General features: G+C 35.1%; 1 protein-coding gene and 1 long non-coding RNA gene across 7 annotated transcripts in view; one reads left to right on the top strand and one right to left on the bottom strand.

The window, feature by feature from the left end:
• The window catches only part of LOC147658114 (uncharacterized), a 130619-nt gene that overhangs the window by 36083 nt on the left and 69773 nt on the right, over nt 1–24763 (bottom strand). For 3 of the 6 annotated variants that reach the window (XM_086904611.1, XM_086904612.1, XM_086904614.1), the window contains one exon: nt 22092–22131. The exons of 2 other annotated variants lie outside the window; for them this stretch is intronic. The gene's annotated coding sequence lies outside the window, so the exon portion shown is untranslated. Of the gene's footprint in view, nt 1–22091; nt 22132–22215; nt 22381–24763 lie in introns of those variants that run through there. One more of the 6 variants, XM_086904616.1, reaches the window with a different exon arrangement.
• The window catches only part of LOC147658115 (uncharacterized), a 107495-nt gene that overhangs the window by 13706 nt on the left and 69026 nt on the right, over nt 1–24763 (top strand). The gene's annotated exons all lie outside the window — the stretch shown is intronic.

Here is a 24763-nt window from a genome sequence, read left to right as displayed (position 1 = left end):
GTTATCGAGTTAACTGAAACTCGTGGTTTCTCATCACTCTGCTTTCTAACCAGAGATCCTCTTATTCGCTTTCATTTCGCGTTATCAGAGAGAAACATCTCGTATACTCCCCCCTCCCCACCCATAAAGATGTTTCGCTCAAGTTGAAGCCCCGATTCCTTCTTTCAAAAGCTTCCTCTCCTCTCCTCTCCCCCCCCCCTTCGTTTCATTCCCTAATTGATCCTTCGCTTCTCTCGCTCGAGCTTTCAAACGATTTTTCTTTTTTTTTTTTTTTTTTTTTACTTTGTTCTCCTCCTAAATTCGACCGATTCTCACTCTGTTCAGCACGAAAATTTCGAAAGTAAGTTTTAAATTGAGTTTATTAACAAAGTTTGCGCGTCATTGCGAGATCAATTTCGGTTCTGGAGAATTCTAGAATGATTTCTCCTATTTTTATTATTTATTTTTTTTTTTAGAAGAAAGAAAGATCTCGTTCTCGTTTGATCATTCTCCATCAATTAGGTGTGCAAATATTCAATTCCCCTCCCCCCCTTTTTTTCCAAATTTTTCAAGATTTTATTACGCAAAAAGAAAGGAAGGAATTTTTTTGACGATTCAACATCGTCGAAACCGATCTATCTTCTTCCTCTTTTATCGACGTTTCTATCTTCGATTTATAATCCCTGGTGGAAAGTTCAAAGGATCGAGCGTGATCCATCAACGGGAATTCAACTTTGATCCGACTTTTCCATCCGTTTCCGTCTCAACTACGTCCGATCGCCTCTGAAACTTTTTGTTTGATCGTCCTCGACACACTCGATCCCCAAAAAGCCGCAAATAATCGCTCGAATCTATCCAACGAATATCTATCCCGATTGCATCTGTCTCTCTCTCTCTCTCTCTGGGCCGAATTCGACAGTTTCGAACTTTTTCTCTTCGAGCCACTTCGCTTTTCCATCCCATCCTTGGTATTATGGAACATCCATAAATTGGAAATGTTTCGAACGTTTTATTCCAAATCTGAAATCTCTTTTCTCTTCTTTTAAATATTTGCTTGCGACAATAGAGAAAACGCAGTAGAATAGAATCGTTCGAAGATTCGAGAGCACAGCTTAGATTTTTTGCGTGTATATCCAAAGAGAGACTGTGCAAGTTGAAAAATAAAAGATCTCCGGAAACACTTTGATACAAAAGGCGTGTTTGAGAGTTTCCAAAAATCTGGAAGCTCGGAAAAGGATTTTCAAAGGATGAATCTGACATGTTGAATAAATATTTTTCTCTCTCTTTTTTCCAAACAGTTCGGAACAGCATTTTATCTCGAGCCGAGTATTTCTTCTTCTTCCATTCAAAAACGAAACGTGACTGGATGCAAATCGATTTTCTTGTAATCGAAGTTTCTTGTAATCAAAATTAAGAGGACGATTTGATTAAATACGAAATTTTAATTTCCCTTTAAAAGTTAAACAACAGAGTTGGAAACGAAAAAGTTGACGATTCTTCGTCTCGACTCTCGAGGGGAGAAGATTTCCATTGGCAGGTGAGAGCGCACACCTGCGCAGTAGTAGTGCGTGTGCACCTGTGTACAGGCCAGGTGAGTATTGATCGTGGCGGATGTGCAGGCAAGAAGGGACGAGTAGAAGCGGGCGGCAATGCCCGGGCCAAAGAGAGGAGCAGGAAAAAAGGGGCCGTGATTCGAAGGGAAATCGAGGCCACTCGGCGCCTCACCGAGTCCTGGACGCAACAGGCGCCGCCAACCTTCTCCTGGTGGGTCCAACAGACACTTTCCTCTTCCTTCTTCTTGATTTCGTCGAGGAAAATTTGGCGTGGAAGGTTCAAAATGATCCACTGATTGGCGCATCGATTACTTCAGGGATAATATACATTGTAATGAATATTATACATGCATGGAATGTATATTATGGAAATTTGATACTTTGGTAAGGGAGGATAAAAAAAAAAAAGAAGTAAATCTTATTACAAAATATTATATATCGTGCAGGAATTTGATTCTTCTTATTTTTTGTATATTATACTGTATTTGTATTATACTGTTTATTATATTGTGGAATGTGTGCAATGATGAGTATTATATGTTGTATCATAGGAAAAGATTTCATCTGATTTTTCTTGCGAAGATTTTAAATGAGTTATTGACACGTTGTGAAATTAAAAAATAAATTGTTAGATTTTAAATAATTCACTCTTTGTATTATACCGTTTATTATATTGTGGAATAGTGCATATAGCGTATCATGGTAGAAATTTGATCCTTCTTATTTTTGTTGCGAATAATATATTATTATTATGGAAATTTGATTACTTTAGTAAATTTTCCAAAACTATTTGTATTATTATATTGTGGAATGATGCAGTATTTTATGTTGTATAACGTATGAAGTAACAATTTGATCTTATTTTTGTTGTGAAGGTTTTAAATGAGTTATTGATTGGCACACTGTGAAATAAACAACGACAAATAAAAAGTAAGTTGTTAGATATTAAATGGCTCACTCTTTGTATTATATTGTGGAATAGTGCATAGCACTGATGAGTCTTTTATGCTGTATAATGTACAAAGTAACAATTTGATCTTATTTTTGTTGTGAAGGTTTTAAATCATTTATTGATTGGTGTAACGAATTTTGTGGAATTAAGGAAATATAAAAAAATAAATTCTTAGTGAACCTAAATGGTTTACTATTACACTGTTCATTATATTGTGGAATAGTGCATATCACTGATGAGTATTTATATATTGTATATTGTATCATGGTGGAAATTTGATCCTTCTTATTTAGTGTATTGAATCATATCAATATATTATTGATATGCATTCTATCACATAACATATCATTGTAGTATAATATATTAATAATAGTATAGTAATATATATAGTACACTTTTTAGAAATTTAACTCTTTTTGCTTTTGACAAAAGTAAGATTCAAAAACAATTCGCTGCTTAGAATATACTGTTTACTAATAAATATTTCATAATACATAATACAGTAGATATTTGACCCTTTCTGTCGAGAAAAGCGGAATAAAGATTCAATGTATCTCTTGCAATTGCAATATAATACTTTTTGTTTTGTCCCAAAAAGGTAACGATCAAATAAGAACAGAATAAGTCAGCATACAAAGATCCAATAAATTTTATTTCATAGAATTTAAAATTTCCACAACACATATAATTATATAAACAGAATATTAAATTATAGAATATGAATCATTCCTCGCATAAGAAAAAAGATAAGAAAAATGTACATAAAATTGTACAAAGTAAAAAAAAAAAAAAAAAAAACTAAACCATTTCAATCTAAGAAGATAAGAAGATAAACAGAAAGCAGAATTAGAAGGGATAAGAAAGAATGTTTCAAAAGCATTTAGAAAGCACGAGTAAAGAGGAAGGATTGAAAGAAGTCCGAGGAAAGGAATGGAACGCAATAAAAAAAAAAAGAAAGGAAAAGAGTGATTGGAAAGGATTCACGCGCCTACAAATCTATTGGCTTCCGAGAATTTTCTCGGTCGATTGTTACGAGCACCTTTTAAGCTTGATCGAGCCTCGAGTCGTAAACTTGAGAAAGATAAATTGTAGAAAGATGGATGTTCAGAGATCCTCTAGAAGGGAAAAACTAAAGGGGATGGATCTTGAAAGAAAACCTCGCACCTTTATTATTAGCAGTGTTAAAAGAAAAAAGGAAGAACATTTTCGATACCCTGTGCAAGCCAAAGCATTCAAATTTCGAAAAATTACACTGTAAAAGGATACACTTAAAAGTTGATCACAATCATTTTATTCCTATTTTTTTTTTCTTTTGCTTTTTAATCGTTCGATTGATGAAATTGAAGTTAATATATCGTTCCTTGCTTCTGATCTGATAAAAACGATTAAGCATCCACACGTCCCCAATCGCGCTCTCAAATCTCTCGTGACCCCGTGCACTTTCTCACGTACCGCCCCGTGTATACGGAGAAAATGGCGATGGAAATGAAGAGATTTTATCCGAGCGCAATGCCAACACGAACGTGACATTAGGAGGAAATTTCTGTAAATTACAAGAGGATCCACAAATTTTAAAACCATCCGTTTCGTTTCATTTGCTTTCCTCGAAGGAGAATCCATTCGTGTTCTACCTATAATATTCCCTCCCTCCTCCCCCCCCCCAAATTCTTAAAAGTTCTTTTCCATTCGATATTTAAAATATTTTTAATAACAAAAAAGCTTGTCTTTGGAAAATTATCTACCAAAAATTATTCGTCATCGAGAAACTCGAAGGACGAAAAAGCATAAGAATCAGTGTAAATTTGCCACCAAGGGAGAAGGAGAGAAGGAGAAGATATCCTTATCGTGCCTCGTCTATTGTAAATGAGATCTCCTTTCCAAATGAAACGACAACTTCTTTCGTGGCTCAATTCTTTTGCACTAATCAAGAAGATCAAGTGATTTTTCTTCTTCCAAGAAGTTGCAGGAAACTGGTGGATTATTAATTATCGCGTTTAACAAGTGATCAAAGAGTTAAATTGGACTGTATCCAACGACGAGCTCACCCTGTTGCATCGAATTAAGGGAGAGAATCGCAGCAACAGGCGATCTCTGACTCCGCTCGCACGATTTTTCTTCTCTCTCCTTCAATGTTGACCATTAATCTCTCTCTTCCTTTCCTTCTTAGAGAAGAGAAACGACGAGTTAACGGAATAATTTCCTCCCCGTACGTAGATTACAATCCTCCACCATTCGAGTAGTGGAAACAACGTAGAAAACAACGCTGCATCGAGGCAGCAATCAAAAAAATTGGGACGTTCGAATCTCTTCTCGAATCTCAGCCGCGCGCACTTTCCAAAACATTTCTCTCCGTTTCAATCTTCGCAAATGAAACCATCAACCACTTTCGCACAATCCAACCATAACTGCGCCATTCCGCTTCAAAATTGAGAATTTCGAGCGACTGCCTTTGGCCACGCGTATTGCGCTTTCTTTTCATTCCCTGAAAAGCGTGTACGAGTCTTCCTCGAGGCGACCTTGACACACGTGCATTGACACCCTTTTCCATCGTACTCATCAGCTCTGAAATTAAATCGGTGTCGGTCGCTAATTGCTTCGTTAAAAATCGGGAGGAGAGGAAGTCGTTAGTTTCGGGGAAGATTTTAAATTCCTTTCGGATTTTAAACGCGAATATTCGAGGAGGTGACGAGTGATCTGATATTGGAGATTATAAGTTTTGGAAAATTTTTACGTTCGTAATCATTTACGAATGGTTGAAATTTCGAGCCATCAATTCGTCGAGTTGTTGTTTCGTCGGTCTGCTTTTATTTTGTCTTCGATTGGTCGTCCGTTCCTATTTCCTTTTGGAAATAAAAAAGTAAATACTGTCGAAAATACTTCTTATAAATAACAACACGGTTTAGAATGAATAATTGGCTGGATAAATATTCAATTCAATAAATATTCAAATGATTGAATTTTTATTAATGCGAAATAAAAAGTGCAATTGGGTAAAAGGACAATTTTGTATGATGGAGAATTAAAAAAAAAAAAAAAAAAAAAGAAAAATTGCGGCTGCGTTGAAATTATATTTTTTTCAAAAATTATTTGTCGTTTTTTAAAAAAGTATTTGCTCGTTCGAATTGAGTGCATTTTGTGTTCACACGAGAAACTATTGTAGCGAGAATATTTTCATAAAATTTAGTCATGGAGAGAGGTGGAAAAATTGGATACGAGTTTGCAACTCTTGTTAATTATTTTAGATATCGGTGGTTGTGTTTACGCGTTCAGATTACGCAATATTTAGAGTTATTTTCGTATAAATTTTGGTTGTTGTTGTTGTTGTTGTTGTTTCACAGAGTGGAAGGTAAAAAAGAAATTTAACGAGAGAAGTGGAAAAATTAGAGCGTTTGCAATTATGTTGGAGGATTTAAATATAGGCAGGCAAGGTCTTGAGGGCTTAATCTCAATCAAGAATATGTCAATGTGTCACTCGGTCCCTGAAGAAACTAGCTGCAATGCATATCCCTCGAAATGTCGAGGAATATTGTTCCATAGGGACGTGACTTACACTTGGAAGCTTCGAATATTTATATTTAGATGAAAATTTAATGTATAAAATACGGAAAGAAAGCAGAAAAATTACAATTTAATTTCAACGTTGTTCGATTAATTATCTTCTAAAAATAGCTAGTAAAACGAGAAAATTGTAAAATTATAATTTACCCAAGTTAATTATTTTTTTCAAGTTGTAAAATTCTATTTAAAACAATCTACAATCTACAAATTATTTTCCATTTTCATGCTATTCCCAAGATTTTAATTGAAACAGAGACTTCTATAAATATACTTCTCCGTTCCAGGAATTCCTGTTCTGTAAAACAAAATTTTACAAATTTTATAAATAATAAATTAATTTTCATCTCAATTAAAATACGTCTCAATTAAAACGGAGAATTCTGTAAATAATTCTCTCCACTCTCCACAAAATCCTATTTAAAACACTTTTAAATTCTAATAATAATATTATCCGTGCCACTACCTACACGCAAAACAGAGAAAATTTTCTATAAATATAACTTTCCACGTTACCACTCCAAATATATAAAACAGAGAAATTTCTATAAATATAATTTTCCACGCTACCGCATCAAATATATATATAAAACAGAGAATTCTACAAATAATTTTCCACGCTACCAACGCTGTGTACGTTCGATAAGAAATTTCCCAGGCAATTTATCGTACCCCAGCGAGGAACAAAAAAAAAAAAAAAAAAAAAAAAATAAGGAGCAGCCATGAACGATATTTCTGAATGAACCGAGAGCAAGAGAGAGAGAGAGAGAGAGAGAAGGTTCATTCATCATCTCGCCCCTCGGCTCGCCTTCTTCTTCGTTTATCCGACAAATCATTCCTTCGCGCTGGAAAGAGTATACGTATGTACAAAGTGCATAATTCAGTGGAACGGAATTGGCCGTCGTTGCACGAACGGGTATGCGTTCGTTATTTAAACGCTGTCATTTAACGGTGAATTATTCACGAGCGTGTGCTATGGCTCGACAAAGAAATCCCCACTTTCAGAATTTAAAATTGGCGGGTGAAGGCGATATTTCCTGTGGAAAAATTGTTTGCCGATATGCGGCCATCGAACACCTGGCATCGTGTGAAACAAACCCGTCACCGTTCCACATTATCTTCTATTTCCACGGCTAAAAGGGGAAAGGATTTGCACGATGAAATTTCGAGATTACGAAAAATCGATATCGATATCGACTTTTATCGAGGATCGACACGATCCGCACACCTTTCACGGATATGTTAATCAAACGGGTAACCAGATGGCGCGACGAGCGTCTGGATTATTTCTAACCTGTACGCCTTCTGGGTCACGTCTCAAAGTCTTTATTATATATTGGATTATGCAGAGTGTATGCTGTTTCAATTAATCAATAAAATTAGAAGTTTCGTTCGAACACGTTTGATCGATAAGATTTTGGCGAACAAAATGTGAAGAACGAATATTTTACGATAAAATTAAAATTATCGAAACAGTGTAAGTCCGATGGAACTATAAGGTTATTAATTGTTTGTTTTATTCAGTTTTTGATGATCAACGAAACGATAAAGAATAACGAAAGGAATATTTTATGGTAAAATTAAAATTATCGAAATACAAGTGATAGCGATAGGAAATGTACTAGTGGAAAATTATTGTAGAGAGGCACGCTAAAAAAGGTATTCCTTTGTCTCATTCGGTTGGTCTAAAATGATCTAATCACGGCTCGGCTAATAGACAACTTCGAACTCGTACAAAGTTCGACAAACTAGGATGAAAAGTTTAATCGAGTTCTAAGGTAGTTGCGGAATCCAAAACTTGTTGAGATTTCGCGCAAAATATCAACTTTTGCGCAACACATATTTCTATTATTCACAATTCTCACGATTCCTGTTCGACCGTTTAACGAGGCCACGTTTTCTGCTCCGCTTGTCTCAACTATTTGTTGTGGTTTAATCCACTTACGATTCCTCCATCTTCTCTCTCGCTCGATCAAAACATTTCGTATTCTCCTATTCTCTCGATACGAAAGAAGTGTATATATATTTTGGACAAATATTCCGTATTTACAAGCTATGATTATTCTTAACTCTATACGTACCTCGTTATAAATAGCTGACTGAAGTTTTCGTTACAACAGATGATGAGTACAAATATTGGTCAACTTCTAAATCATTTTATTTTTCTGCTATACTATTTCATCTTTTTTTCAAAATTTGCTGAATAAAGATCGAACGTTTATCCCAATGAAAGTTGAATAAAGAAACTTTAAATTTCTTCTTCAATCATGAAATTTTCAATAACAATTATATTTTTTCGTTGCACAATGTTATCGTCATTTTTTTTATTTCTATATTCCTCGTTGCCAATAAATATTCAAAAAAGGGGAGGGGAAAGAATTTTCACCATTTCGTCGAGCGGAAAAGACCTCAATAAGATCCGCTATGATTATGATTAACAATGACCACACGTCTCCACGAAGTAAATCTTCGGCTGGACGTTTGCCTACTGGCAACGAAAACGGCAGTGATTCCTTCCGTTTCAAGGAGCTTTTTTTTCGGTAGAGCGAGCAAGCGAGGGGGAAGCCAACATCAGTGGAAATAGAAGCGAGGAACAAAAGCGGAATCTTGCAGCCGCTTCGTTAAGGATTGGCACTTCTCTCAACGCTGTTTATTCGTACGATTTGACAAACGTGTTTGGAAACGTTGATTGTTTCGCATAGGACATGCATCTCGTTGAAATTGTTTAAACTTTTTGAGGACACGTTGAGAAATCATTGCATTTCACGTTATAAAATATATATAATTTCTGATAATTCAAATAAACATTTGCACATTTGAAATTCTGTTCTCAGCTTTTTCTTTTCTTTTTTTCTTGGTATACAGAGTAGTAAAAGACGAAGCAAGAAAGAATTTTATCGAGACGAGGAATCGTTCGAAGAAATTTCCCAAGTTTGCTTCTCGAGCCTAATCTTCCACGGAACTGGTCAAAGAACCGCTTGTTCCGCTCGAATCGTCTATATCCTCTTGGTTCGCTTCATCAACGACTCGAACGTTCAGAGATCTCGTTAATGACATCGTTCGTAACCCTGTTCCTTCGATCAGACTATTAGCTTCTAACGAATGGTCGGATTGCGCTGACCCTTTCTGTTCGATCGTTCTTAATCGATCCTTATCGCGCTCGACGGCCTCCATTATTCGTCTTCCGAAACTCGATACTTGGGTATCAACTCTCTTCGTCGATACGAACCTATCGTGACCGAACTTGCCAATTATTCGATGGTGTTTCGCCCGCCGTTTTAATTTGTTTTCAAGTGTTATTGATAATCGAGAAGTTTCTTGGAAATATTACTGTATTACTTATTTATTTGATGCGGCAGTGAAAGTGACGCGAAATGAAAAAAAGGAAGAGAAAGAGACGCGAAAAATAATACGCGTAAAAGGTTTTTTTCGTGTGATTGGAATCCGTGGCGGGCGACCCCGGGTCGGGGTTCACATGTCTTTCGCCAAGGCTTTCGCCTCTGCTCTCCTCCGTTATTGCTCCTTTTTACTTGATATTGTATATCGATAACTATTAGAATATGAAAATACATACGAGATCTTTATTAGTTTGATTGAATTAAAACTGAATCCTTTTTTGCTTTCCTATATATATCTTATATGGTTTAAATGTTGGAAAATTTAAAAATGGAATCAAGATAACCGATTCGATTTTTCGTAAATGCAATTCAAAAGGAAAAAAATTAATGGAATGGAACAAGCGGGAAGATCACATCACGCCTTAGTTCCATAGATTCGAACCGATTCGAAACTATACTTTTCTCGATACATCTCGAATATATTTGGCGTTTATTTTTCTTTCGTGCTTTGGCTGGCTTCTCGTCGTTCTCGTGAGCGGAGGATCATCTCTTGTTCAAGGAGAAAGCTTTCCCGAGGAAAGGGAAAGATCCGGAAACGAAATCCAACTGTCACGCGTAGAATGGGGTAACGGAATACCTTTCCATCTTTCAACGTCTGTGATTTTCAATTTTATTTCACCGCTGAAACTTTGTTCCTCCCCATTTTTCGCGATCAATGCGAGACCGTTTTTCGAATCATTTTTATTGAATTTTATTCATGGAATTTGAATCTCTTATCTAATGATAAATGCATGCCACTTGTAATACGATTCAAGATACAAATATTTCTAGATTTCCTCCCTCTCGTCGTCTATCTATTCTTTTATTCATCTATGATAAAAACGTGTTATCTTTTCGTCAAAATCTTGCCATCTAAATTGAATTTTTTGTTTATACGATTTCTTTAAAATATTATTAAAAATAAAAAAGTCGAATGAAAATCGAACCTGGACGAAATTGACGAGCGATCCTTTTTCGCAGAAAAATATTCCCTTTTATATTTATTTTAAACTTTCTTTTCGATTCCGATTCATGAGGATACCATTATTTTCTATTGTAATAAAGAATGAAAACCATGAAAGCCAAAAAAAAAAAGAAAAAAAAAGAAAAAAACGAAATGGCAATAACGCACGATGCGCGGTCGATGCAATTTCTCGTTTCCTTCCTTCTTGCAGTTTCGATTAAAATTTCTATAGAGAGATACCAACCTAACCGAAAATATATATATATATATATATATATATAAATGTTGGGAGAGACAGGAATATTTGCTGTGCACGAAATAATATATGCGTGACAGGTGGTAAATCAGTCTGTTTGAAACGTTCGATGAAACTTCGTTGTCGGCCCAAGTGTTATTGTGATGTTTTATGAAGACATAGGGGAGAGACACAGAGGGGAGAATGATTTATTGGGGAGATACTGTAACACAAACGGGGACGGTAATGGCCGTGTAACAGGCTGTCCAAAGTGACGTTGATACAAACAGTTTATAATTCGGTCATCGAGACCATTGGATACTGGTACCCTATTAATTTCACCCCGTGGCTACCCCGTTTAACCGTTTAATCTTATTCTAATCCCTCGTATAAACGATCGTTTTACAAAATGGGAACTGCAACGTACACTCTCTATCGGGCTTGTTTGCCAATTAATTTCCCGCGTTAAATTTAAGAGAAATTTGGCAATTGTTCGCAACCAACTGTTTCTTCCGATTTTCATGATTTTTTTTTTTTAACATAGATCGTTAAAGCCATCGCGAAGATTTTATTCGATCAAAAAGTTGTTTATTTGAAACAGTCTCAGGTTAGGTTTAAATCAGGTTTGTAGTTAAAATGGACAAATTACATTTGGTTAAATTATCCAATGTTTATTCGAAAATTAATCGATTATTCCAATCCGAAAATTTATTTAATTTCCAATAATTTCGTTATATTGAATTAGATATTAATAAACAACAATTGTTGAATGTAAAGCTTGAAAATTGAACGTTTAGAAAAATTTATTTATTAATTTCGACAACGATTAGTAACTTTTTAATACAACAACAATTGTCGAATAAAAATTTCGCAATGTTGTTCGAAAAATGTAGCTAAAAACTCATCGAAATTGAAGGGTGATATATTTTTATGAACGTTTACAAAAATTTATTTATTGATTTCTAACTTTTTTTTAGGTTAATAACTTTTCGATCAACAACATCAAATATCAAATGTTTCGCAACGTTGCTCGATGCAACGACCTTGAAAAATATATCGAAAAATCATCGTCGAGATCGAAGGGTGGTATATCTTTTTTATAAACGTTAATATAAAAGGATCTTTTTTTTTTTTTTTGGAATAACGGACGTTTTTCAAAAATAATAAAAAACGAACGACAGCAACGATTCGAAAATAATTTCGATTTGGGAGCGAATAATCCTCGATAAGTGAAGTTGTGTACGTGTAATATCGAAGCCAATGAATGTATAATGAAGTTCTTGTTTAGATCCGCGATGAGATATATTAATAGGATTCCGCGAGGCGAAAATTCCATCGGGATGGAAAAACAGCGACGAGATAACAACAATTGAATACGATTAAACGGGGCAATTTCAAACGATTATGACGGCAAAATTACTCGACCATGATTTTATGGAAGCACATCGAGTTTATAATACTAATAACGCGCCGGTTTTCCAACGACTCGATATCGATTGTTGAAAAAGAGTTGGAGTTTAAATCGTGTGGCGAAACGATGGGGACGAAACACGCGCAAGAATAAATTTTGGTCAGATTTAGCTGGTTTTTCAATCATAGCTGGTTTTTAATGAAAGAAAGAATAATTGGAAATTCAAGATGAAAGGAAACGATGAAAGGAGTGGTATAAATCAAGCGTTGGTCGGGCGTTGGAAAAGTTTTAATTCAATTATAATTTTAACGATTGTTGTATCATTTTTCATTTATTTATCGTTGAGCGGGAACTGTTGGAGTTTTATGTGTCAGATAAGAGAAAAGGATCTCCTTTCCTTGATGAAAACAGGGAGGAATAACTTCAGCTCCAATTGCGGGGGAATTTCTTTCTTTCATTTTCCTCTTTCAAGCTATGCATTATCGAGAAATAAGAAATAAGAAAAGAATTCATTGTAAAAATAATATTCAAATATTTGTTTTTCCAATATTATTCGATTCATATCAAGTTTTATATATGTATATATGTATATATTATAGAAAGTAAGAAATCTAGAATAATAATATTGCCATTTAAAATTTTCTTTAAATTCCAATTCCTCCTATTCGTCCTCCTCAAGAATAATATTTCAACATTCTTTTTTCCCAATACTCTCAATGATTTCATCATAAATTAGAAACATTACACAAAATAACAAATCCAGAATTCAAATATTAATATTTCTTTAAACTCCAATACCAGCAATCATCAAAAATTATAAATATATAAAAAATAACAAATGCAGAATTCAAACATTAAGATTAGCTTTTAAAATTTTCTTTAAATTCCAATCTGTTTCTCCTAAGAATAATAACATTCATCTTTTCCAAACACCACCACTAATTTTTCATCTTCGATCACAAATTACTTCATCACAAATTACAAACACGTGCATTGCACAAATCCACGATTAATATTAACGCTTCTTAAAATTTCCTTAATCCTAATCTAAGAACGACATTCCAACATCCCTTCTCCATATACATTACCAATAACTTCATCACAAATTATATATAAATATATATACCATACACAAAATAACAAGTTCAGAATTCAAACATTATTTTTTTAAAATATTCTTCAAATTCCAAATTCTCCTTCTCCTCTAAGAGTAACAACATCCATCCTTTCCAAACGCCACCAATTACTTCATCACGAAGTTATAAACGCGCGCATTGCACGAAATAACACAAATCCACGATTCGCGTGTTAACATCAATCCCTAAAATATCGTTTATACCTTCAAAATTTCAATCTTCTCCTCCCGTAATTACGCGACAAAAAAATACCGAGGGAAAATTTTCACGAGGGGCATGAGAAAAAGGATAATAAACAGTCAACAGATAACGTCATCCGCACTACGAAGAATAATTTCACGGATCGTAAACTGTGACGACAGCGAGGCATTTCTTCTCTCACGACACTCTTTTCACACCGAGGGATCACTCCAGGGATCACGGCGAAGCGTGTGTTGGGGGAGAGGAGGAGGGGGGGAAAGAGAGTCGAGTCGAGGAATGCGCGATTCTTGCTAATTGCGCGAGTTAACTGAAATTAAGCGGGCGTTGAGCGTTTCCATAAATTTCGGGCCAAGTTTAGACCGTAATTCCGCGCGTTAAAAGCGATCAACACGACGACACGCGCAATCTCCTGGTGAAAATTATCAAACGAGTTAATTGTAAACAATTATATTAAATTTACAGTTTTAGATAAATTTTCGATTCTCCAGATATTATGAGAAATCGAGTGTTTAGTGTTTTAACAGTAATTTTGTGTGGAGCTCGTTTCGTTACAAGATTATCGTTTTTGTTTTGGAGAGTAATTAGAAGAAAATTATGGAATAAATTTTTCTTTTAAGTAAGTTCCTCCTTTTGGAACTTTAATCGATTTAATCGAATTCTTTCTTTACTATAATTCTTTTCCTACGCTAAATCAGATTTTTTTCTTTTGTTTTATAAATACACGAAGTGCCAGAATAATTGTAGAAAAGGATACATTTGTCCTTGCAAAAGATTAACAGATATTTTTATCATCTTTTGTAGTAATAGACGTAGCAAGAAACAAAAATACTCTACTTTTCGCAAGATAGAAAAAGATGGAATCGTTATAAACTTGAATATCGTAGAGATTTGTGCGGCGAGATTCTGAATATTTCCTCCGATATTTCTTGGCAAATAGTTTGGAAAATAATTGTATCGAATTCAATGCACCTTGAAGAGAGACAAACTATCGGAGAGGAAAAAGTTGAAGAGCGTTCGAATACACCCGTCCTCGAAACTTTCTTCTCTTCGAAACTATTTCTGAATAATATTCTCCCTCTCCCCTATCATGCTTGCACAACGCCATCTTTCGAAATTCGATTTCTCAGATACCCTTCTCGGCTTCATCCACGCCTCTTTATATTCACGCTTTTCCAGGAAAGCACGGGAACACGTTTTCTAATGGAGGATCGATTCCAGCAGAAGAATAATAACAAGCCGACCGTTGTCGAGATAAATCGTCAGCAAGAGCTAAGGGATAATTGTAACCTTCTTCTGATGATAAATGATCTCGATCGTGTTAAACTCGTTGTACGAGGGCATCGAATATACTCGTAAAAAATTACGAGAGATTGGAACGATTGGAATTCTCGACTGAGAATTTAATGAAGTAATCGATTATAAGTAAAGAAGTTTGAAATATTTTCAAGATCAGTATTATATTATTTATAATACAAAGGAAGATTAATTCGAATAATTCGACAAAGCTGGAACGAATTTAATTAATATTATTTACATATACATATCTTTTTTTATAAATTATACCTAAGATCGGAAAAATGGAAATTTATTGAAATCAGAATTGGAAACGATTCGAAGTAAAATATTTCGATATCCGATTCTACAATAATAATATCTAATTTTCAATTCACATAAATATTATATTAAATATGTTATTCGTTGAAATGAGAATTGGAAAAAATTTGGAGTAAAGTTGGAAAAAAAATATTGGACATCCGAAATATTTCGATTCGACAGTGAGATATCGATCGAAGAAAAGTGACACGAGTTCAGAGTGGAAATTCGAGGAAGATTACACGAAGATCGGGTTATCCGTGTGAAATAATCCTTGGTTGGATTTTGGAATAATGAGGATCACTGGAAAAGGACTGCCCTACTCCGTTATTCCGCGAAGAAACTTGGTTCAGGATTACGTAAGGCAGTACGATAATGAACGGTGATCGAGGGCTCGTCTCCGGTGATTATGGATGCTCTCGTTTGTGAAACAGCGCACGCGGGACGTGATTAATAGTTCGTATCAATCGATTGTGTAATGGATTGTGCAGTTATATAAATTAATATCGTTACGCGAGAACGGATGAAAAGTAAAAGTTGGAGTAAAAGGACGATATTTTGTAAGAAAAATGTTTCACGTGTAACAATGAAAAGGGATAAGATTTTTGTGACTTTTTTTATCGCGAGAATTATTAAACGGGTGATTGTGAAACGGGTTAATTCAATCAAAAATTATATATAGATACGTTGTTGTTAAATTGGATTAGAAGAGCCATTGGCACGCGAACACTTCTCAACGGGCTAGTTTTATCGCGTGGCTGAATGAAATACGACCCATAATGGCACATTGTGCCATGCCACCGTTCGGTCAGCTCGCCTTCGCCCATAATAATCTTTATCGTTAATTCTAGACCAGATGTACGTTCTCCCTTCCTCCCACTTGTCTTCCTTCCTTTTTTCTCGTGTTTTCAACGTGCTTCGACCGAGTCTGAATCGATTTAACCTAACCTCTTTCTGGAACAGGACATCTTAAGACACGTTCAACTCTGTCGGGTAATTAGGGAGTGAATTGACCAACGGCCAGTAACAGTTCGAGTCGAATTATATTTCTAGAAAGCAAAATTCGAATTTCTAACGGCGTTCATCGACGCGAACGAATGAATTTCAACAAATATGAAGCGAATCGAAGCAGCGACTCAATCGTTGTCCTCAAAATTTTTTGAATAATCAATGAAATGATCGATCGATTTAGAATTCGAAAAGCGAAAATGAGCATTGCTTTTGGAAAATGAAATTAGCATATCATCGATATGATATAGATAATTAATTAGCAAATTTATCGAATTATCGACGATTCTGGTGAAAGTGAAGGAACTGTAAAAAATGAAATTCAAATCCCTGACACATTTTCTAATCGTTGAATGTTCAGCGATGCGAGCATCGAATTTCGAGTGAAATTTCTGAAACTGCGAGCAGATTCGAGGGAATCGAAGTGGGGAATCGATACGAGCAACACGGTTGGTTACGCGCCACGAATTCTGCAAGAGGAGGCCGGAGGAGGGAAGGGCGGATGTGGAAGTTGAGTAAGGGGGAGACGAGGAGGGGGGTGTGAATGGAGTCCAAGCTGAAGAACGCAAGGTACGCATTGATTCTGCGGACCAGTGGCTTGTTACAGCTCTTCGCCCTTGTAAATTAAGCTCTATTATTATCTCAAGCATCCCCGGCTTGCCGGAATTTCAAGCTCGATGCGTGGATCAAGTGCCTCGGTGCGCATCGTCCTCTCCACTTTCCCCTCCCCTCCTCCCTATTTTTCCTATTTTAAATTTTAAAACACTCGATTCGTAATTTTTTCCCTTTCTTTTCGAATGTTATCGTTCGTTTTCTTCTTCATTTTTTTTTTTTAAATTATCGTCTTTTTTTCGCAGAATTGCTCGAATATTTTTTTTTAATTAAGAAATTGGCTCTCTGTCCGAAGCTTTCGCGAACATTTTTTTCACGGATAAGGAGAATTCAGGGGCTTGAAAAGTTAAATTGGATTAAAGAGATTTCGAAATTAGGAGTGGCGAAAGAAAACTTTGTTCGAAAGAAAAGTTTTTTTCCTCTCTCACCGTTTTAACTACTTTTTTTTTTTTTTTTTTTTCGAAATTCTTTCTCTTCTCGATAAGTATATATATATATACGAGTAGGATGCATCAAACACAAAAAAACATGGAACGAGATTAAAAATTATCTCCACTTTTTTGAATGATATTCGTTCGAGCATTTTTATCCCTCTTCCTCATCCCATATTTTTTCATCCGGCACGATCCGTTCACCATTTCTCTCGTCGAAATTTCTCCTTTTAAGCTCGATATCCTTTACATTAATCTCATCGTCATCCAACTCATCCTTTAATCCTCTAACCCAAGTGTCGTCTTTGAACTTTGTGAACCCGCTCCCTTATTCGTGGAACGAATCGCGTTTAAAGTAATCACCCATCAATCGACGCTTGTCATTGTAACACGATTCCTACTTTAATCTCCAAGACCTTTTCCAAGATATCCCTCTTCACGTTCAAAAAAAAAAAAAAAAAAAAAAAGAAAAAAAGAAGAAAAATGTTGAACACATTCTGAAAATTCATTTTCGATTTTACGAGAAAACATTTCTCTCCACGATTTCGTTGTGTATTTGTTCAACAATTAAAATAAATCATCTTTACGAAGAATAAAAGATTCTTCGTCTCTTTCACGTAACCATATACTGCTTCTTAATTATCAAAGAAGCCTTAAACTTTAAATCCTTCGTATCTCCTCTTATTCTCGTGTTTATTTTTCTTTATATCAGTGGTTCTCAACTTCTTCATTCAAAGTAAAATTCTTTCTCCCGAGTTAATCTCTTGATAAAAGTCAAATTAATTTATTTCGCATAAATTTGACGCATATATAATGAACACAAGACTTTTATTAAAATGTTAGGATTTTGCCCCTATGCTCTATTTGATCAAAGAAATAACGAAGCCAATTTCCACATTTTAAATTATCCTAGAGGATCGAAATAATGGCATACGTCGATATTGATAATAATATTTGTACAACGATAAATTTTATACAATACATCTCAAGTCTCATTAATGATAATCTGACTGGTGTTGAGAACCTCTGTCACAATCGATTACATACACAGAATCTATTATCCAATGTTTCATCCATCGTTAAAATACGATGATCTTCCTCCTTCTATCCACTCTTCAACTTAAAACGAGAAACAATCGCAAAAAAGAAGTCTATTTTATGGTCGATGCATATTTCACGTGACTTTGTACGATCCGTTAGATTTGCATGCATTTTTAACGACAGGGCGCGTATACCGGTGTGCAATTTCGCTAATGGAAACACGTATAAATTCACGATGTAACGCGGCGTCGTTATAATTTTGATGACGCGGCGCAATTCAATTTAGGTTTACACTTAGGTGCCCTCTATATCAACTATTGGAGATCTAACGTAAAGTGAATAGCAATGCTATTCAAGTATATATAATAACAAGATCTCGTTTCGCATGGATTCGTGAATACATCACGCACATTATACCGTTATAAATTAACGGATAGGAATTTGTGTAGCGGCGTCAACAGATGGATGAAATGACAGGTGATTAATGGAATATGGATTTGAATAATTATTTCGATGTAATCGATCATTTATTTGTTTATTCGTCTGGATTATTATAATTATTATTATCGTAATATCAAGACCACCATGTACGAATAAAATGGAAATAAATAACGATAAAGAGTCAAGGGACACCGTGGCTCGAGGGATAGAGCCCTAGATTTTAAATCGAAAGATCGTGAGTTCGAATCTCACTATGACAGTCCATCATTTTTTCCTCGATTTCTGATCATTTATTCGTTAGAAAAGAAAATGAAATTTCTCTCCAATCATATCTCGATTTTTCATTAAGAATATTAGGAATTTCGTTTAAAATGAAATTTTATATTTGTCGATATCCTCGTTATGTATCGATTCTTATATAATCCCCTTTTTCCTTCCCCATCGTCTATACTTAATTTATCTTAATTAATTGTAAAATCACATCGAGATCGCGAAACGAGAATTAGTCTCGATTCCAATTAAGAACTCCGGAAGCTAGTTAACCAAAGAGATCTCTCAAACAGGATTTGTTAAACTATCAAAAGTTTTGGAGATCGACGAAGATCGCGGCACAACAGTATTATATATATCTCTCTCACTTGCTGAAGGGGTGTTTAATTTGCTACGAAGCTAGAATCTCTCTCTCTCTCTGTCTCTCTATATATATATATAAGTTCGATTTCAAATCGAAGATCCGATCCGAAGATTGTTCTGCGAGCGGGAACTTCGAAAAGAGGAAATTCGCGTTAAATCTCTCTCTCGATCGGATTCGTGTTTCGTGAGATGAAAGAGAGAGATAGATATAATAATATACATGAAGATTAACAATATCTTGGAAACCTAAATTCCAAGCGAAGTGTTGTACGCCGGTGAAATTTCGATCGAGCATCGTTCACCTGGCCCACTCTAACTTAACAACCCGACGAACTAATTCCTTCCCCTCGATTTTCCAGCGAGGAGCGTGTTTGATCCTCGCTTATTAATCCGATAATAAGAATCTGATCGGAAATGAGGGGATGGAGAGAGAGAGAGAGAGAGCGGTTTACGAGATTGTTAGAGGGAAATTTCGAGCCGCGATTAGAGATTAGACTAGAAATTCGTATAAAGTTTCTAGGAATTTAATAATTAACCATGGCGTTAGAAATTGGAAATAAAATCGATACCGTTGGAATCGAAAATGTTCCTGGAATATTTTCCAAAGATATCCCGTTATTCGAGGACATCGTTGTCCTATTCCACGATGATTTGTAAAGGAACAATGGCGGCTGCCCGAACAATATAAAGTCTTCTACCGATCGTAGACGGTTAGATGTAGTATTGTGCAAGATTCAGATAAGGAGGTGTGACAGAACGGAGTTGTTGAAGCTTGCGACAAGAGAGACGAGAAGGGTTGGTGAAGCGGATGAATAATTCATTTTAACTCGAGGCCGAATTTTCTCAGCCGAATTAACATTTGCGAAACTTTGTGTCTCTTTGGTCTCTCAACGTACTTTGCCTTTCACGATCGAGAAATATATACATATATCAAAACTGTCCATTCAGCCATCCAAACACATTTGATCACGTGTTCAAACTGTACGAATAAATTTTTCAATCTATTTTTCATCGTCCAATGGTTACAATTTATATTTGAATCGAGTGGAATAACGTTAGATTTCATACCGTTTATATCGTTTAAATAACGATAGAAAGAAGGGCAAATTGCAGAAACCGAGTTTTCCCCTTAATTGCGAGTATATCTTCGAGTTTCCACGACTTTTCAATCTCAAACATTTAATCATCAATGTCGAGCAAAGATACCGATTTAACGGTTTCAGGGAATGGAGAAGTTTCGCAACGAATTCCTCGCGACAAACTTGCTCATCTATTAATAATTCAATATGGTTGTTCCATCGAAGAATCTTTACCTCGTCTCGTTATAATTCTATATAAATGTATAACGCCGATTTAAACTCGCCTTCTTCGTGGTATACATTCCATTTCATTCATAATATAAATATAATATCGATACGTAGATATAAATAATTATACTTAATGTCGTTGTTCGTAGAATAAATCGATCGAGTTAAGATTGATCAACGATGGACGAAAAATTCATTTTCAATGGAACTGTGATGCAACGGCTGTCTCTTTCACTTTTTTTTTTTTTTTTTTTTTTTTTTCATTGACAATCCAGTGACGAGACGTGGATTGGCACGATGACTGTTCCGGGTGCAAATGCAAATCGGTTGCACGATGTAAATCGGGCGAAAATAATGTCAACTGTGACTGATCGTGTCCACAGATCGATAATCGGATAAAGGAATATCACCACAAGCGTCACACGTCTAATATTTCAAATATATATTGTGTGTGTGTGTGTGTGTACACGTACGTATTCAAAATTATTAATATCCGTAGTCGCATCTGGTTGGAAACGTTTGAATATATGTATCTAAAATATGATAGAATAATCTTGTCGTTTAAAATTGTTTCTCTTTTCTTTTTCTTTTTCTTTTTTTTTTTTTATATCTAAATTATTTGTGCAACAGAAATAAGGAAAATTTAAATAATTTTAAAATTTTATAAATAGAGAGACGTTGATTATGTTGAAAAATAAATAAATGTTAAAAATTTTAATAATTTTGCGATTAAATAGGGAGATATATGGAAGACGTAATTGTATTAAAAATAAGTAATAAAAATTCAAAAGTTTGAATAATTTCTTTTTGAATAAAAATATTGCAATGATGCAATACGTGATGAATAAATACCAAAAATCGTCGATTACATTTCTCTGAGAGTTGCAATTGATAATTGGATTAGAAATTAGTGATATAATAAAATGTTGTATAACGTTATATTTTACGTTATATTTTAAAGAAGATTTTCAAAGAGTAGAGAGAAATAAGAGGTGAAAATTATTCACGGTGACGAATAAATTTTCGTTATTAAATTCGATAAATTTTTCTTCTACGATGAATAGAATTTTAAGAGGGAGTTTTCGAAACACTGGATTCTATTTGACAATATTCAATATTCGTGGAAATATCGAGCAATGATATAAATTTTTCGAAAAATTTGAACGCGTTTTATTGATTTCGAAGAAATAATCTTAATCCCTCCGATACGAGACGAGATTATATATAAATTATGGGAATAATCCTTAAGAGGATATCCCTTACGATTTAATAATTTCGTTATAATTAATCTTATTCTAATATTATCAAATATTTAATCCTAATAATACGAAATATATTGAAATTATTGTAACGTGATATAACAATATAATATCGTATCAATAATTATTCAACAGCTTCTCGAGAATCGCTTTGATAAAAAATTAATAACTTCGTCCCAAACATTGTTAAAGATTTTTCTCGTTTATTCGATTCCAAACCATTCTCTCTCCCTCTTTTAGCATTCCAGTTATATCGTTGTTCTCTCGAACCATCGATACTCCCCCATTAAAGTTTCTCCCCTCCCCTTCGAACTACTTCAAAATATGCAGAATTATTCTTCTTCAACTCGTAGTTGAACCAAACTCTTTGTTTAAAGAAGAGTTAAACCTTGCATTTTCTTACCTTATCGCTAAGCTGGATGATGATAACAACGATAATGCACCTGGAATCAAAAAGGAAATAACAACAATAATAATAATCGCGATATTATGATTTATTATTCGAGCTACGAAAATTTCTACGATACTTTTCTCACACGTTCTAATCTAATCATTCTCCATTTTTCTCCAGAGATGATTACGATCGCTCTCCGTCCTTCCATGATATTAAATTCAACATCTTCGTATCGAAAATGAACGTATCATAAATGAATAAATCTTTTTTTTTTTTATTAAAAAAAAAAAAAAAAAAAAGAAACCATCGTCGTCACAAGTCATTACCATAATCCCTCGCCTCACTGCGGAAAGAGGTGCATCTTCGAAGATTTTTCTCCAAGGAGGTTAAATTCGTAAGAAAGGTCGTTTCAAGAGCAAAGCATCCATCCACTTCAAATTCCTCCCATCATCCACCAGCTACACCATTTTTCGCTTTTCGTGATCACTGTCTCGATTCGAATTCCGATCCAACAACAGACCGCCCCCTTTTATATTCGGGAATAAATTTCTCTCTCTCTCTCTCTCTCGTTACTTTTCCTCCTCGATAAATGTATTACCCCTTCCTTTTTTCTCTCTTCCTTTTTTCAGAAAAAGCATTACACCGAATGGAATATTATATTATAACGATCTCTCTATGAAGCTGAAAAAAGAGCGCGTTGAATTAAAAAAGGAAGGGAAAATTCATCTCGCTTGATTAATTCGTCGTTTTTTCTTTTCCTTTTCTCTCTTCTTTTTTTTTTTTTTTTTTTCGTTCGGTCGAACACCTTCGATAGATGAAATTAAAAGTGGATAGATAGGGTTGGTTAATTTAAAAGGTGGATAAAGGTTTTAATTATCGAGAATGTAAATATGAATATCAGGTTTATTTAATGAATTTTCTAGGATCGGGGAGAATTAATGAACGAAGGGTGATTCTCGTTGAATTATCGAGAACGAGGGGGAGAGGTAGGAAGGAACGTTGGAATGAGAGACTGATTTGCTGATTCGATGCTGTTACGATTATTTAGGAGGAGATTCACGTTGCGTGCGAGCGAATGGAACGTGGAGGATTATGAAACACGGCACGAAATAAATTAGATAGCGATATGGAACGCGTGCGAAAAATTTCATAAATTGGATCTTTTAGCTTCTCGTTCCGGTTAATTAATAATTAGAATCGGAGAATGTAGAATGTTTTCAAAAACGTGGATGGATCTACGGCGAAATTATTAAACGAGAAAAATTAAATCCGACGATTATTCGACAAAAATTCACTTCACTTTTCCTCTAATATCCACTCTCCTTTCTTTTACATTTTAATTCATATAGTTTACAGGTAGAAAAATATTCCTTCGTCGATACGTACTCGATACTTTCCTTTCCGTTCTCACGTTCTATTCGCGTGATCCAAGAAAATAATTCATTTTTTCATCATCGAAAATTTCTTCTTTTCTCAAAACAATTCTTCTCCTCTCACCTCTCCTTCTTCTTCTCTTCTCTCGCGTTCCAACATTCGTTGTCTCGACAAATTTGACCCGCGCCGCCAGTAAAAATCCATCGACGCGTCCACCGCGGAATTCGCGAAATTCGATCGTTTCGAAGCGCGGCCGACAACGGCTCGAAGCCCGATTATCTCGAGTTTGTTGAAAACGGTGTATTCGCGCGGCAAACTCGGCCCACTTTACGCCGAAAACGAAAGAATCGCAAGATCCGTCGCAAACGATTCCTCGTCGAAACGCGCGAGCCAATCCCTTCCTCGTCTTCCCTCCTCGAATTTTCGTCGGGCGAAACCGAGCCTCGAAGCGATATTCCCTCGTCGAACGGCGTTTCAAAGCGATCGATTCCCGCTGGAAATCGGGCGACGTTTCACGAGCCGCCTCGAACCGTCGCCAATTTCGTGTTAATCACGTTAACGATGCTAATATTTGCTTTTTGGCTGCAACATATCTAATGGTGTAAAATATGTTATAATACAATCAGCACCCGCTCTTCTCATTGATAAAAGAACTTCTTTTAAAACGTTTTCTAAGTTTATTGCACCATTTCGAGCACCGTGATAAAGCGTAGCATATTCTCTTGAAACTTGATATCGACAAACATCGGATATTCTTTGCACTTCGCGTGGCGAAGAGTGGGAAAAGAAGAGCGAAAATAAGGGAGAAACTCGTTGATCCTGTCCTCCTCCACGTGGCGATCCATCGAAAATTTCGGAAAATTCGAAATTCCTTTCGAAACCTTTTCGATCTAAAAGCTTGTTATCTCGAATTGGCGAGGGAAAAGATCAGTTCTTCTCTTCGACTTCTTTTTCAAAATACGTCTCCTTCTCCAGTGGAAACTTTATGCGTTGATTTTTCCTTGATAGAAGTTGTTGTATTTTCGACTTTATCGAGGAATCGATTAATATTCTTAATAATAAAAGCGGCAATTAATTTTCTTGTTTTCGAAGAAAATGTATTAATCAATTGTCAATTATTAATTATATTAAGAGGTTTTTTATAGACGAAGATCCGGGAGATATTTTCTATCCTTTCCTAAAGTTTCACTTTTTCATTTTTCATGCCTTCTCTCATTATCAGGGAGATAATAATCGTTTTTGCAAAAATGAATAATACACGATGTAAGAAAGAATATATCAAATAAAGGAAATAAAACTACGCACAG

Source organism: Apis florea, unplaced genomic scaffold, assembly GCF_048593485.1.
Source record: "Apis florea isolate Af1SG1 unplaced genomic scaffold, ASM4859348v1 contig_2350_pilon, whole genome shotgun sequence".
NCBI lineage: Eukaryota > Metazoa > Arthropoda > Insecta > Hymenoptera > Apidae > Apis > Apis florea.
Note: the sequence above shows the minus strand (reverse complement) of the source record. Positions and strands in the feature narration are given on the sequence as shown.